This window comes from Sinohyriopsis cumingii, chromosome 7 (assembly GCF_028554795.1).
Source record: "Sinohyriopsis cumingii isolate HCF-2022 chromosome 7, ASM2855479v2, whole genome shotgun sequence".
Lineage (NCBI taxonomy): Eukaryota > Metazoa > Mollusca > Bivalvia > Unionida > Unionidae > Sinohyriopsis > Sinohyriopsis cumingii.
This window is the reverse complement of record NC_142967.1, coordinates 47,584,344-47,598,191: the sequence shown is the minus strand read 5'-3', so window position 1 is coordinate 47,598,191 and position 13,848 is coordinate 47,584,344. Positions and strand designations below refer to the sequence as shown.

The window sequence follows — 13,848 nt, the reverse complement described above, 5'->3', positions numbered from 1 at the left end:
TAGGTGGTGTTGTTAACTTGCGTACTTTTTCTGGTGGAGTTTGAAACCCTTCTTCTTCTTCTTCTCCTTTTTCTGTCTTGGTCACTGGTAGTGGTGGTACTGGTACTGGTGATGGTGCTGGACTTTTCATCAAGGTCTTAAAATCTTTCAGAGTGGGTAGAGCGGTTTCGTCTAAAGCTTTCTGGTGAAAGAGTTGCAGTCGTTGCAAGAGTTGACCGTACTTTTGCGATTTTTCTGTTTCGGACAAATCTTGGCGATCCATCAAGGACTGCAATTCGTGTTGTAACTGGGACATCTCGCTCAAATGGGGATTGGGAGGTAAATGCGGGGTGCGTTGTTCTTGCCAACGATGGTATTCCATCCATCGTTTGTAAGGCACTAAAGCTAGTTTTCGTCCTTCCATGGGGTTGTCAGGGGTCGATTCTGAGATCTTGGGACTTCTGAGGGCCTTTTTATCTTGCTCCCACCAGTCCTCCCAACATGGTTCCCAAGACTCCTTTCAATAAGCGACCTAACAAGAGGGGTAAAATGCCTCCACGTTGGACCAACATCTTCTTCTTTTGACGAATGGGAATTTTCTTTTGAACCATTTGGCGAAGAACGTGACGATGTTTGCCTAAGCATTGTTTCTGGTGTTTGGACAAAGGGATCGTGCCTTTCAAGACGTTCAAACAGCATTCGCACACGGTATCGATGACCTCTTTGGAGGCCGATTGAATAAGTTTTTTTCGTAGGGGTGGAGAAGCTTTGGACAGGACAGATAACATGTCCCCATGTTTGACTAAACGAGGAGGTAGCCCTTTCCTTTTCTTTCCTTGGGGTTGTTTAGAAGAGGGATGTTTTCTGGAGGGTGACATCTTTGAGTCTTCAGGAGCACCAAAAAACACTGATACCCTACTTGGTCACACACCTTTTTTATACGGGAACGCGTCGCCACTGATTGTCTTTACGTCGTATCAATTTGAGGACAGGCATTACACGTCATGCAGGGGTACGTAACTGACTAAATCGAGCCAGTTCTTGCTTGGACAAATCCAGTAAACTTTGTTGTTGTTGTGGGGTTTGACGCCATTTTTCAGCACGATAGGCTATACATGGCGACCAGTATTAATGGTGGAGGAAGAACCCGGAAAACCCCGGAAAGAACCACCGACCCACGAGAAGCTACTGGCAAGCTTTCTCACATGCCCACATTGGCTGAATCTTAGACTCGAACCGCCGCAGACAGAGGTGAGATGGCAGTGATCCGTAACGAAGAGCGCTTTAGACCACTCGGCCACTCGGGGCCCCAGTAAACTTTGTAACATGCCCTATCTTTCTTGGACTTTGATTTTGGGAGAAGGTACTTTGTGAGCAGCAGCCACTGCCACTAAATTGGAGGGTCCTGCCACTGGGGAAGTTGTTCTTGGGGTCATCAACGGAGAAGTTCTTGGTGTGATCAACGTCTCCAAGTACTCTTCAGTTCTTGGTGTCATCAACGGAGAAGTGGATGAACTTGAGGCTGCCGGAGACAGGGTCACCGTTGTGGCAGGTCGTGGTTTGCGAGTGTAAAGTTGCATCCTGGCCGAAGTGCCTCTCTTGCAACTAGTTTTATTCTGTGGACTTTTCTTTTTCTGGGGGCTTCTTTTCTTTTTCCGGGGTGGTGTCTGGTAAGAGGAGGGTCCCGCCACTGGAGAAGTTCTCCTTGGGGACCTGGTCTTTTTCTTCTTCTTGGAGCTTCGTTTGACTTTTTTCTTGGGGAGAAGTTTGGGGGCATTAGGATCCCATCTTAAGAGAGAGTGAATGATGACCCCTCCTAGAGTACCGCTCCCTCCAGGTTTCAAAATGATTTGTTTTCTGGTTTGAGTGTCGATGCGGGGATCGGCCAGTTGGGTCAAAGCGACTTTGTTTCGATCAAAAAAGCGTTTGGTTTGATGAGGAATCTGAATGATTCCTTGGAGTAATTGACGTGCCGTCACCGTGAACCATCGTAAGACTTCTTTGAGACTAGCTTCTAAGACACGAGCTCGTGTTTGTGGATTTTTTTCTCGACTGATGCCATACAAGGCACGAATCAATTTGACAGGAAGATGCGACTGAAGGGACGTCATGTTCAAAATGTGTGTGAGACAGACGAAAAGGGTCTGAGGTTTTTATAGATTTTTTTGTGGAGTGAAATTAAGTCGAGGACGGAGACGTGTACAGGACAGGCCCTCCGTCTTTGCCCCAGTGGTGAAACAAGCGGGTACGAAATCGCAAATCCTCGGGGGTCGTAGGTTTCAAATCGACGAGTAAATAGGCGTGTGGAGTTTGAGTGGCATCATCGTACGCCTGAGTCAGCCAAGGTGTCCCTAACTGTTTGGCTAAGACTTGCACTTGCGATTTATCTCGAGGGCTTTTAAACAAGACCACGTAATGCGCATTGAGACTGATGGTGCGATGGGCTTTACTTTGTTGAAACAAATTTTGGGTGATGTAAACGACACTGGCATTACGGTGATGCCCTTTGCGTGTGAACCACAGTTTAATTTCTTCTTCGTCTTCTCCTAACATGTCGTCAAAAATGACCAAATGGGTTTGATGGGAGTCAGAGACGATGCCGTCGTCTTCTTTAGGAATGCCTTCCACAAACACGATGGAATCGCCTTGACTTTCTCGCAAGAGGCTGTACGCCGATTGCCACTCTTTGTAACACCACACGATCCGCTGAGGTGGCCAATCGATCAAATGATATTTATGTTCAATCAGAGGTAGCCATAGTGTGAGGAATGTCACTTGTGACACAAAAACAAACAAGACGAGAGTTTATGTACTTTTTTTCAGAACACGTTTATTGAATGTTTTAAACATGAATACCAAAGACAAAAATACATAAAAGCCAAAGGCTTAAGTACAATGATAACAGGCACATGATAACCATCAACGTGGAATAAACACAAGTGTCTGTACAACATGTTTTGGGTAATGTTCTGACCAGTTCTATAGGGGGTAAGGTCACACAAGTGTCCTCCCGAAAGGGCCTTTCAGGCCTGTCCACGACAGTCCTGGGTGACGGGTTCTTCTGGCACCGTCACTAACACAGGTTGAAAAGTCGCAAGGCTCACAATCGCATTCCACTTCAGAAGCCCCACACTTGAATTGTGCCTTTCTAAACTTGTTTTGTGTTTCTCTGAAAGTATTCATCTTGTTCGCTCGGTCTTGGTAGTCACAATGAACTATCGATCTTGCCTAGGGTTCCCTTTTTATATACAGACCAATACCGATGTGTCCATACGGTAAGGTGAAATGATTGGAAAGTCGCACTCGCTTCTGGTACACGATTTGATAGACTTTTTCCAAGGGTCGACTGACGATGTGGTGAGTGGATAAACGTACAATCTTGTTCGGTTGATAGGTGGTCACTTTAAAGTGGTCATCTTCTCCCGATTGCAAGGCTTCTTTCAATACCCCAAAGTTGACCACACGACTGGTACAATAATTCAGAGTCAATCCTTTCACTTTACACGTCGTGTGCACTTCTCCTTGTGGGTCCCGGTATTCGTAGCCGTAATTTTTGGGACCGCCACTGACGAAACTTAGAATCTTGTCGTCGGGATGCTCGTCTGTCTAGGCTCCTAAACGGTCTCCTTCGATGTCAGGGTGCTGTTGACTTGGGTGATGGATGTAAATGCAGCTGTCTGTGTCAAAGTACAGGACACGTTCCCCTAACAGTTCTAAAGCTTCATACAATTTTAAGCGAGCATGAGCTGTCACGTAAGCCGCAATGATGACATTTCCAAAGGGGCCGTCTTGTACAAAGTAAATCTTCTTCGCAATTGACCAAGATCAAATCCTCTCGAACGACGTCCACGTGTTTCATGTATTTGGTTTTGTCGTGAATCATCTGGAAGTAGCGGGAAGGTTCTGTCAAATATTCCGTCTTGGGTAAACACGGTCGTTGTGCCATTTTACCCCACAAGCAATTTAACATCACTTTGGCAAACAATCGCTTGCCTTCGTTTTTCTGGATGTGGTCTAAAGAGATGCCTTCTTGTTCATAGTATTTCTCTTTGAATGTCTTTTCGTCTTCGGAAGTGTGACACCAGGAAGGATAGCCGCTGGCTTCTTGCTTCAGTTTCAAAAAGGCATCCACGTAGTCTGCGAAAATGCCTTTCTGAGTGGGGTCACCCTTGTGGTGTTGTTGTGTCTTGGGAAAGTGGCAAATTTCGTACACTTCTAACAGTTGGTATCCCATGTCCAGAGCTTTGAACAATTCTACGCTGACCCACGTCCCCGTCAAGGCCCATTCTTCCTGTGTGTGCTGACAAGGTTGGTCTTGGTTGCACGTTTCGGCACAAGTACGGCACAAAGGAAACATCAGTTTGCCTTGGCAATGGTGAGATAAGACGGGATGGTACAAGTCCGTGGGAGGCAAAACTTTACATTTGATCAAGCCTTCATATTGTCGAATGTTTTTCAGGTCGATGTGTTCCGTCAGCAATTGCGGGTGCCCAGCAGGAAAGTGACAATATTTGCACACGTAGGGATACAGCGAACACACGTCCAAGTATTTGATTTCTTCTCCTTTCTCTTCGTCGGCTTGGTACAGCAAACAGGTGGCATTGGTCCTTCCTCCGTACAAACTATCCCTCGGGTTCAGGGGGTCCATGAACTGGTAACTTTCCACGAGGCGTTTAAATTCGGGATCGGTTTTCATACGGTGATCGTATTCGTGTTCCCACATTTCCACCACTTGGTATCCTTGCTGTGCTAACTTTAGGCGTCGCTGACAAGTGTCCTGGTACAAGTCTTCCATGGTTCGTTGTAAAAACTGATTTTTAGTGCTACCATCAGGGTAACAGACGGGACATCCGTGAAATAAGCAACCGTTAAACTCGTACACAATCTTGGGGTTTTCTAAGTCCCAGCCATCAACCGAATACGTTCCGATGGTCTTTTCACCCCCTCCGTTGCGGGCATGCTGAATCCACTTGTCTTCCTTGTCGCACAAGTAATGTAACCAACGTAGGGCTTTGACCGAGTATTGACGTTTGACAAAGTGGGTCGTTTGAGGACTGATGACAGCCACGGTGTTTTCAGGCATGAATCGTTGCCGGTACACTAAGGAACACGCTTTGGCAATGGTGCAAGCTTCTTTCAAAGGATCGACCCCTCCATGTTCCATGAACAGTTCTCGAAATTTTCCACAGCAACGCCGTAAAATGTCCACGTCGGAACGACAATACTTTAACATTTCTTCCTGAAAGTCGAAAGGGTCCGAGGCGTGAGCCTGGTACCAAGCGTAGAAAGCTTCTCGTTGTTCGGTACGCATGTTGTCGGGGTCGTAATAGTGAGCCTCAGGTAAATGGGGTAGAACGGCGTGTTGATTGTCTTCCGTATTGAAAAAGTGTGGAAAGTACCCTTTAGCCACTTCTGTCATTCCAAACGTTTTAGGCATTCGACTCAAAGGCATGGCGAAATAGCTCATCGAATCTTTAAACTGTACTTGTCCCACTTGCATGAAAATGATTTTGGCTCCGTTCAAAGTCACTTTAGGACGTTCGGTGCCTTGTTCCGTATAGTATCTCAAAAGAAACTGTCCATCGTATCCAGAGAAATTGTGAGCCATCACTGTGGCATGACGATGACAATCTCCGTAACGTTCGATGTCATCTTGGCTCCACGTCTTGTCGATGGGATCTAAGACCCATTGGGCAAAATCGGCTAACGTGTTCGGTCCTCGAAAGATTTTTTCACGCCCTCCGGGAATCTTACTGCAGTGAGGACAATGACTGAAGATAGGTTCCTGAATGCACTTCTCGCACGCTCGATGAGCCATGCAGAAATTAGGAATGTGAATGCTGGTCTCTTGCATGCATTCGAAATCGAAAAAGAAGAAATTGCCTTTCTTCTTGTGACCATCCTCTTTCTCTGGTGGGGGTTGGTATTTTTGCACGTAGCATTGGTATTCCAAGTCCACGATGTGGTGACAAATGTGACATTTTTTTTTTCCTGAACATACGTGTGTCTTGGTACTGTTGGTACGTAGGCCTTGTCCACACGTAGGGCACAATCTCAGCAGTTGACAAGCACATTTCTGCTGTGAACCTTGCGCCTTCAGATGTTGTTGGTAACAGGGAGAGCTGACAAACGTGCGCAGACAAGCAGGACAATGTACTCTTTCTTGTCCTTCACTCAGACAGGGTGGAGAGGCCAAACATCCTGGGCATTTCCATACGCAATGTTTGTGTTGCTCTCGATTGTTATAGCCATAGTCACATTTCTCACAATAATAACCATATCCCAGGAATCCGGTGATACTGGTAATGGTATCGAAATGGTCATCGTGATAATAGACATGAATGTATTTTCCATCCTTAAAGTCTTTCCCTCGAAACAACAGAGGTCCGCGCATTTCTTGAGAGTGCACTTTCAAGGTGTAGAGTGGAGCTAGGACATCTTGCAATTTTTGCATCTCAGGAATGCCACAGGGTGTGTCTTTGGACAGTCCGGCTTGTTGTAACAGGAGTTCTGCTTCATTTCGTTGTTTGGCTCGGTCCGATTTTCGAATATTCTCCCAGGTTCTTTTCCATTCTACCGTGTCGTTCTTGTTGGCATAGGTTCGTCCCACCACGATGGCTCGGGCTAAACACATCTGGTCTTGAGAATTGTGAATTCGGACGAGACTTGTTTTGGTGTTGCGAAGGTCGTCCACCAATAAGACCTTTTTGCATCCAGTCCCTTGAGGAGGAGAGACATGGGCCATTTTCAGTGTGGCTTTACCATCGGTGATGTCAAACTGATCATTAGATTGTTGTACGTGTTGAATCTTGTCCATGACTTTGGAAGGGGTTAGTTCTGCGGGTCTGCTAAACTCGATCCAAACAGGGGATTTCAAGCTGTCGTGATCCATGGATAGTGTCAAGCGATCGTCCTCTTTGGGTTGACATTGTCGCTTGAGTGCGGTGAGCAAAGAATCCCACATCTCGGTGATAAACCCTTCTGCTTTCTCCAATGGTACGTTGGACTTGAAATCTTTAAACTTCACTGTGTAGGTGTAAGCCGTGGTTCTAAATTTTCTAGAGGAGTGCTTTTCCGTCTCACGAATGGAATAGTACTTTTCAGGGTTGACTAAGGGTGGTGAACTGTGTTTGGAGGGTTCGGATTCTGGTTCACTCATGTCCTCTTCAAAATCACTGGCATGAATTTGTGCCAAGACTTCAGCTCTGGTACGAGGCGATAGATCACGTTTCTGCCTCTTACTTTCTTCTTCTTTCTTCTCGAATGAATAGGATCGTTTCATCTTGAGTGCAAAACGTCAAATGACTCAAGTTTAAACACCATAGACTAATTTATAGTCATGGCAAACCAGCGTATATAAAAGGGTGTGTGTCTTGTCCTTTCACTATTCATTTCACTCTCAAACCGAGCACAACAATGGAAGAGACTACCCAGATGAAACGTTTCATCAGAGCTTTGCGAGGGGTTATTAGAAAATTCTCTTCAGACCAGCCGACGGACTACTCTCCTTCCTTTCGAGATAAAAGTCAAGATTCTTGCTATATCTGTCAGAAGAAACGGCATTGGTCTTCAGAGTGTCCAGACCGTCAAAAAAGAAAAAAAAAACGGGCTAGAAAAGACAAAAGTCAAGATACCTGTTATTATTGTCAAGAAAAAGGACATTGGTCTCCAGATTGCCCAAAAAAGAAACAAGAGGAGTCAGAAGAAAAGAGGGATTCTTTAGAAGAAGAGAGAGATTCTTCAGAGGAAGAAAGCAGCCAGGTGAAGAAAAAGAAACAGGAGAAGAAAAGAAGAAGGGAAGAAAGTGAGGAGGAAGAGGAGGGAAAGACTGTGATGGTGAAGAAATTGAAAAAAAGAGAGAGTAAAAAAAAGAAACAGAAGAAGTGAATGTAATTTATAAAGTGTTCTGTTGTAAATTGTGAATTGGATTGTAACTATGGAGAAAAGAATACATTAATTATATAAGGTAAGTGTCTTTGAGTTTTGATTTTAAATAAGAAGCTACACTCACGCACTCATACACAGACACGTACTATAAGGGTAAAATGGTTTTTTTTGTTGATTTTTGAGTTACTGGCAAATTGAAAGGCTATCTCTTTTCGAGAGAAGTGGGTGGCCCTGAAAAGGGCCTTTTTTGGTGTAGGGGTGAGTTTAAGCAATCAACTTTAACTGCCTTAAGCCTTTGCCACGGCTAAGGCCTACTTCTGATGATGATGATTGTGTTGAAATCACTAAGGGTGGTACGGTAGGCTTAGTCACAGGGTTGGCGTGTTTAGCTCGGGAAGGTCGTATTCTCTTCGGTCGTGATAAAGAAGTCTGATACATTTGTTTCAGACTTCTTAACTCCGCTAAAATGTCTAACAGTACCGTGACCGTTTGATTTTCACCCTCTTGTTTCTTTGCTGCTGCTTGTTGTTGTTGTTGTTGTTGTTTTCTTACCTCTTCTTGCTGTTGTTGCTGTAAAAGAAAAGCTTGTTCCGCTTCCTTCTGTCGTTGTATAAATTTCTCCAATTCTTCTTTCTGTCTCTGTCTAAAATTCTCCACGTGTGGTAATGAAGGTTCCGGAACAAATTCTTGCGAGGTAAGAAAATCCACAAAATCCCAATGTACCTCTTCTGAAAGTAAGTCCGGGTTCCCTTGGGCTGTCTCCACTGCTGGTGCACCCCAGTGAATCGTTTTCTGAGTTTCCGTCATGTTGAATCACTGTCGCATAGATTGACTGCACACAGGCCTAGCGAATCTTTATAGACCACGTGACATCATAGACTGCTTTCTTCAGATTGGATGCGGGCTGACTGAATTTTGTCACGCGTGTTTGGATTGGTCAATGAACTCAATCCGTTTCAATCCTGCCTCTCCCTATAAATAAGCGCAGTTCAGCGCAATCACTCACCTGTTCTCGGAACCTCAAGATGTGGACCGACGTTCAATCTTCCACCCTTGTGTCAACAATGATGTTCAGGACGGACATACCCATGTATGTCCGGTCCAAGTGGACTGTTGTCGATAGGACAGATACTAGTCTATGGATGAGAAGAGTTTACATAGAAAGACAAGGATGCCTCAAGAGGGTACTTGTGTATGGACCTGCAGTTAGAAGGAGTTTAAGAAGAAGATGTGACAGATGCCGACTAACATAAAACCAAAGGCCCTTTTCAGGGCCACCCACATTTCTCGAAAAGAGATTGACTTTCCATTGCCTACCCCTTTTTTAAAAGTTTTAAAAAAAAAATAAAAAAAAAAATCCCATGTTCAGTACCCCTTGTTCCTATACAGGCCCAAACTCTATTCCCCATGTTCAATTCCCATTGTCCCTAGAGTGACCCAGCACTATCTCCCATGTTAAATTTCCATTGTTCGAATGTCTTTGTCCCTTGAATGTCCCTAGCATGGATATTTCCTTTCTCCAATGTTAAATTCCCTTGTCCCCAGAGTGACCCAGGGTTTTTTGCCCATGTTAAATTTCCATTGTCCCTAGAGTGACCCAGGGTGGTTAATGTTAAATTTACATAGTCCCCAGATTGACCCAAGGGTGTTTTTAATGGTAATTCCCATTGTCCCTAGGGTATCCCCATTCACTACTCCTAAATGCAAATTTGAGACAAAAAAGCAGAACATTCTCAGGGGAAAAGACAAGATAAAGATGTATACAAATGAAACTAAATTTGACATGCCAGAAAGATAGATCCATCATTTTGCATGATAACAATTTTAGCAATAGCATAGTGTTAATCATTACAAACAAACAAGAAAAATAAGATTAACAAAACCAATTTACGGCGGATTTACGGTGTTATGTAAATGGCTAATTTTAGAATATTACCACAATTTTTGGAGAGATGTAATTTTGGCAGTATCTGAATGGAAAGAAGAACCGCAAAGTCCTAACGAGTATCTATCCATGAGTATTTTAAATTTTGTCCCCCCTAAAATGATTTATCAATACAAATCCTGGACAGAAACTGGTTTTGAAATTCTGAACGATCTAGTAGATCATCACGGTAATTTAATACCTTTTGAGATAATAAAACAAAAAACTGGAAGCGATGATTTCTTGAAATACTTCTCCTTAATATCCAGAATTCCTAAAGCATGGAAAGAAACCACCTAGTACATAATAATTTTGATAAGCAGGAGGATAAAATAGTGAACTTGCGAAAACAAGATTCACTCAAGTTTGTTTACAAAGATCTTTTACAGGAAACTAAAAGGCAACACACTGCGAAGCAAGAAACTTGGATGCAAGTATTTAATGAAAATATAAGTAGTGAGGAGTGGTCTGATATATATAGCCGGGCAAAATGCTGTACCAAGGATACCAAGTTGATCTCTTTTAACTTTAAATTAATCCATAGAATAATCGCTACTAATGATTTTCTTAAAAGAATTAACATATTTGATGACAACAAATGTACTTTCTGTAAGAGTGAAACTGAAAGTATTGAGTATCTCTTTTATGACTGCAGTATTACTTCACAGTTTTGGTACCGTTTTATTGAAGTTTTTGCACCTTTTTGCCCAAACATTGTACATCTGTCCAAAAAGGAAACATTTTTAGGAAGTGAACAACTGGACAGTTTGGGTAATTTTCTGCTTATTTTGGCAAAATATTATATTTATACTTGCAGATTCAATATGAAAAATCCTTCTATTTTTGCTTTTAAGCAAATAGTTGCAATGCATAAGAACATTGAAAAATACACTGCTAAGGTAAATAAAAAAGAGGACCAATTTCTTCAAAAATGGACCTCAACAATGAACATTTAACTTGTCTCTGACTTGATGGTAAACAGGAACAAAATATTGTAATATCACAAAGGCCATGTCACCTAGATTGTGTGCCATATGCATGTGTATATGCGTGTGTGTGTGTGTGTGTGTGTGTTTTCTTTTTTACTTTCTCTGTAGATTATATTTATTATCCCTAGATTATCTGATAAACAGAAATGTTTGATTGTAAGGTGGCCCTGGGATGGTTCCCCGACCCATTGGTCAACCTATTACGGGGTTAATAAAAAAAAGAAAAAGAATATTACCACAACAAACAAATAAAAATACATAGGGTGATAGAATGAATTAAATCAAAACTGATAAGGTTTCAGTGCGTGAGACGGAAGACTTGTATAGTTACTGGAATATCTGTTGGAATATGTGTATTTGTGAAATAGCTTGTTTACTAAAAAGTGTGTCTAACTTGATGGCTCATCTTTGTCTGCCATATAATTTATCAGTTGACAGTGTTCTTTAGCACTGAACAGCAATCCTATAATGTACCAGAATGTGTAGACTTCACCAAAAATTGATATATATAGTTTTATGTTCTGTTGGCCCATTATCGATCAAGGATTTGTGGGGGAGGGTTGCCATAGAGGTATCTCTAGTCATATTGTGAAATTGTTTTGATATTAAATTCAGTTGTATTAAATCTAAGTTATTGTAATTTGATTTAAATGCTTCATCGGCAGATGCGGGTAATTTGCTTTCACACACCAATTTCCACATCCGAACATAACCGTAATGCTATCTCATCAGCCCAGCCACTGGACAAGGCGAACGAGGCAACCGCCTTGGTCACCGCGCTTTCAGGAAATCAACTCCGCAATGCAATTAATTTTTTGTAGCTTGGGGCCCCGAGCTCATCTCTTGCTGCCTTGCGCCCTGTATGCTGCCTTGGGCCCCGCACATCCTAGGGCCAGGCCTGTATCAGAGCTTTTAAAAATGCCAGTAGAGAATCCAACAACAACCTGCTGCCATCTACATTGCCAAGATTTGTTGATGCGGATAAAATCTCATGCTGCAGTACGTACGTTCTCAGTTTTAGATTTGTCATTGTAAAGTGTCATGATACAAAAATGTGAAAATAATAGTTGTTGAACATTTTCTTTCGCGAAATGGATTTGCTGTATTATACTGGTTAATGTTATTATATTAAATGGAATCGCATGGCAATGTAAAGAGCTAAAGTTCTGTAATAGTCTGTGGGTTTTTGTGTGTATAAGATGAGGCACAGTCAAATTAGAAGTAGATAGGACTATACTGACTAAAGTCAGTTTTTCACCTCCTTATTTCATTTTGGTTTAAAAATAAATATTGTCAGATTTCATAACTCGTCGAATTGTGTGATTAAGATAAAAAATAAAACTCATCTAGTCATTAAGCAGCAGAAGGGGTGAACAGACCTCATTTTTGAAGGGTCCAAATGCCGAAATAAGCCTTCGTAAAAAAAAAAGATTAAGATGGCGCAAATAACCTTGAACAATGTAATATAACCACACTGAGGCTTCTCTAATTGGGTAATTTTTTTTGGGGGGGGGGGAGGGACAGAAAACTTATCAAGATAAGTGTAAATAATTACGAAATTGAACTAACTTGAGGACGCATCCCTTCTGCTGCTGTAATTAATACAGCCAGACTAGCACGAGAACGACTAGAAGCAATTAAGAAATTTCTTCCTGTGACAGATTCTTTCAGAGAAAACCTGCAGGCGCGGCAAAGGCCCAAGTTGAATACGCAGAAGGCACAGAACAGTTATTTTAACCCGTTACAGCAGCCACTGAAAAAGTCGTAACGGCTACGAAGGAGGATCTTCTTCAAGTATCAAAACAAACTGCTGAACAAACTGAAAAAATAGCAAAACGAACTAAACAAACAAAAAAGATTTTACGGGATCTTCCAACTGAGATAGTTGCAGTTCAGCCTCCACTTCCCACCGATGAAATTGAAGAAATTCCTACTGGAGTAGGAGATATCGAAGATCGTGTACAAGAAACAGAACAAGCAAGGGCCAGAGTTGATATAAACGATAAATTTACCGAAGAAAGTATTAACGTCATAAGAGAATTTAAAGATGTAAGGGCGCTAGCTTCGTACGCTGTGCAAAGTTATGATGATCGAAAGAAATTTTTTTTTAAATCCGAATGTGCCAAGGATGTTGTAGGTCGTAATAACTGGTACAAATGGATATATCATATACACTACGGAGTTGATCAGGCCAGAAATAGTGATACTAGATACATTTATTTTATTAATACAGTAGATGCATATATTTAATTTATACAACAACAACAATTTTCTACACCGCAGTAAGAAATAAAACGACAAAAACCTCCTACCACAGCAAGAGCCTTCATATTAACTTCCTCAGCCTCTGCAACAAATAGAAAAACAACTACCTTCTTCATTGAGGCGGGAAGCAGTTGAAGAGTTTAAAAAAGAAAAGGAACAAATATTGGCAGGATCGGAACAAAAAGTAGAAGAAACAAGACAAGAAATAGAAAAATTGAGCAAAAAAGAAATTAATCGGAGAAAGAAATTATCTCTTTTATCAAGTATAAAAGATTTTAAGAAAAAATCTCATGATGATCCTTCCGGCACTACTGATAGCAATCTTACAGGAAGTGGTCTTGTTGCTTGTCCTAACAGTATTCTCCCCGACATAGAACGACTAGAAATTCTCGTAGGAGGAAAACGAGTTGGTAATAACTCCCCGGAAATAATTATGGAAGCAGCTGATATTTATCGGCGATTATTTCAAGGTGGTATTATGGATATCAGCATTTACCGGGAACTTATCGATGAACTTATTGACGACCTTGATTAAGTGACTTATCACAGTGTTAGATAAATGTCAGGAAAATAAGATGATCGTACACAATAGTCATCGTGGATCTGTAATGGTCAGAACAATAAACTCACGATTACCAACTTACACAGTGATTTACGGAGATGGACTTATGTTGTTCGGGGATTATTCAGAAGGTTGGCTCCAAAAGTGGCGCCTGTTGTAAAACAATTGTCGATGAAAGTTATTGACGTTGTTCGTGAAAAAGTTCCTGGTGCAATCGTCAATATTGCTGGTAAAGCATTTGC

At 42.0% G+C, this 13,848-nt stretch overlaps 1 long non-coding RNA gene across 1 annotated transcript in view; it reads left to right on the top strand.

Annotated features, from left to right (window-relative positions):
• LOC149795156 (uncharacterized) overlaps positions 1-11,772 on the top strand; it is a 36,331-nt gene extending 24,559 nt beyond the window's left edge. Inside the window, exon 3 of the long non-coding RNA XR_016422089.1 lies at positions 11,601-11,772. This is a non-coding gene — a long non-coding RNA (uncharacterized LOC149795156). The remainder of the gene's footprint in view (positions 1-11,600) is intronic.
• Positions 11,773-13,848: the final 2,076 nt, after the last annotated feature.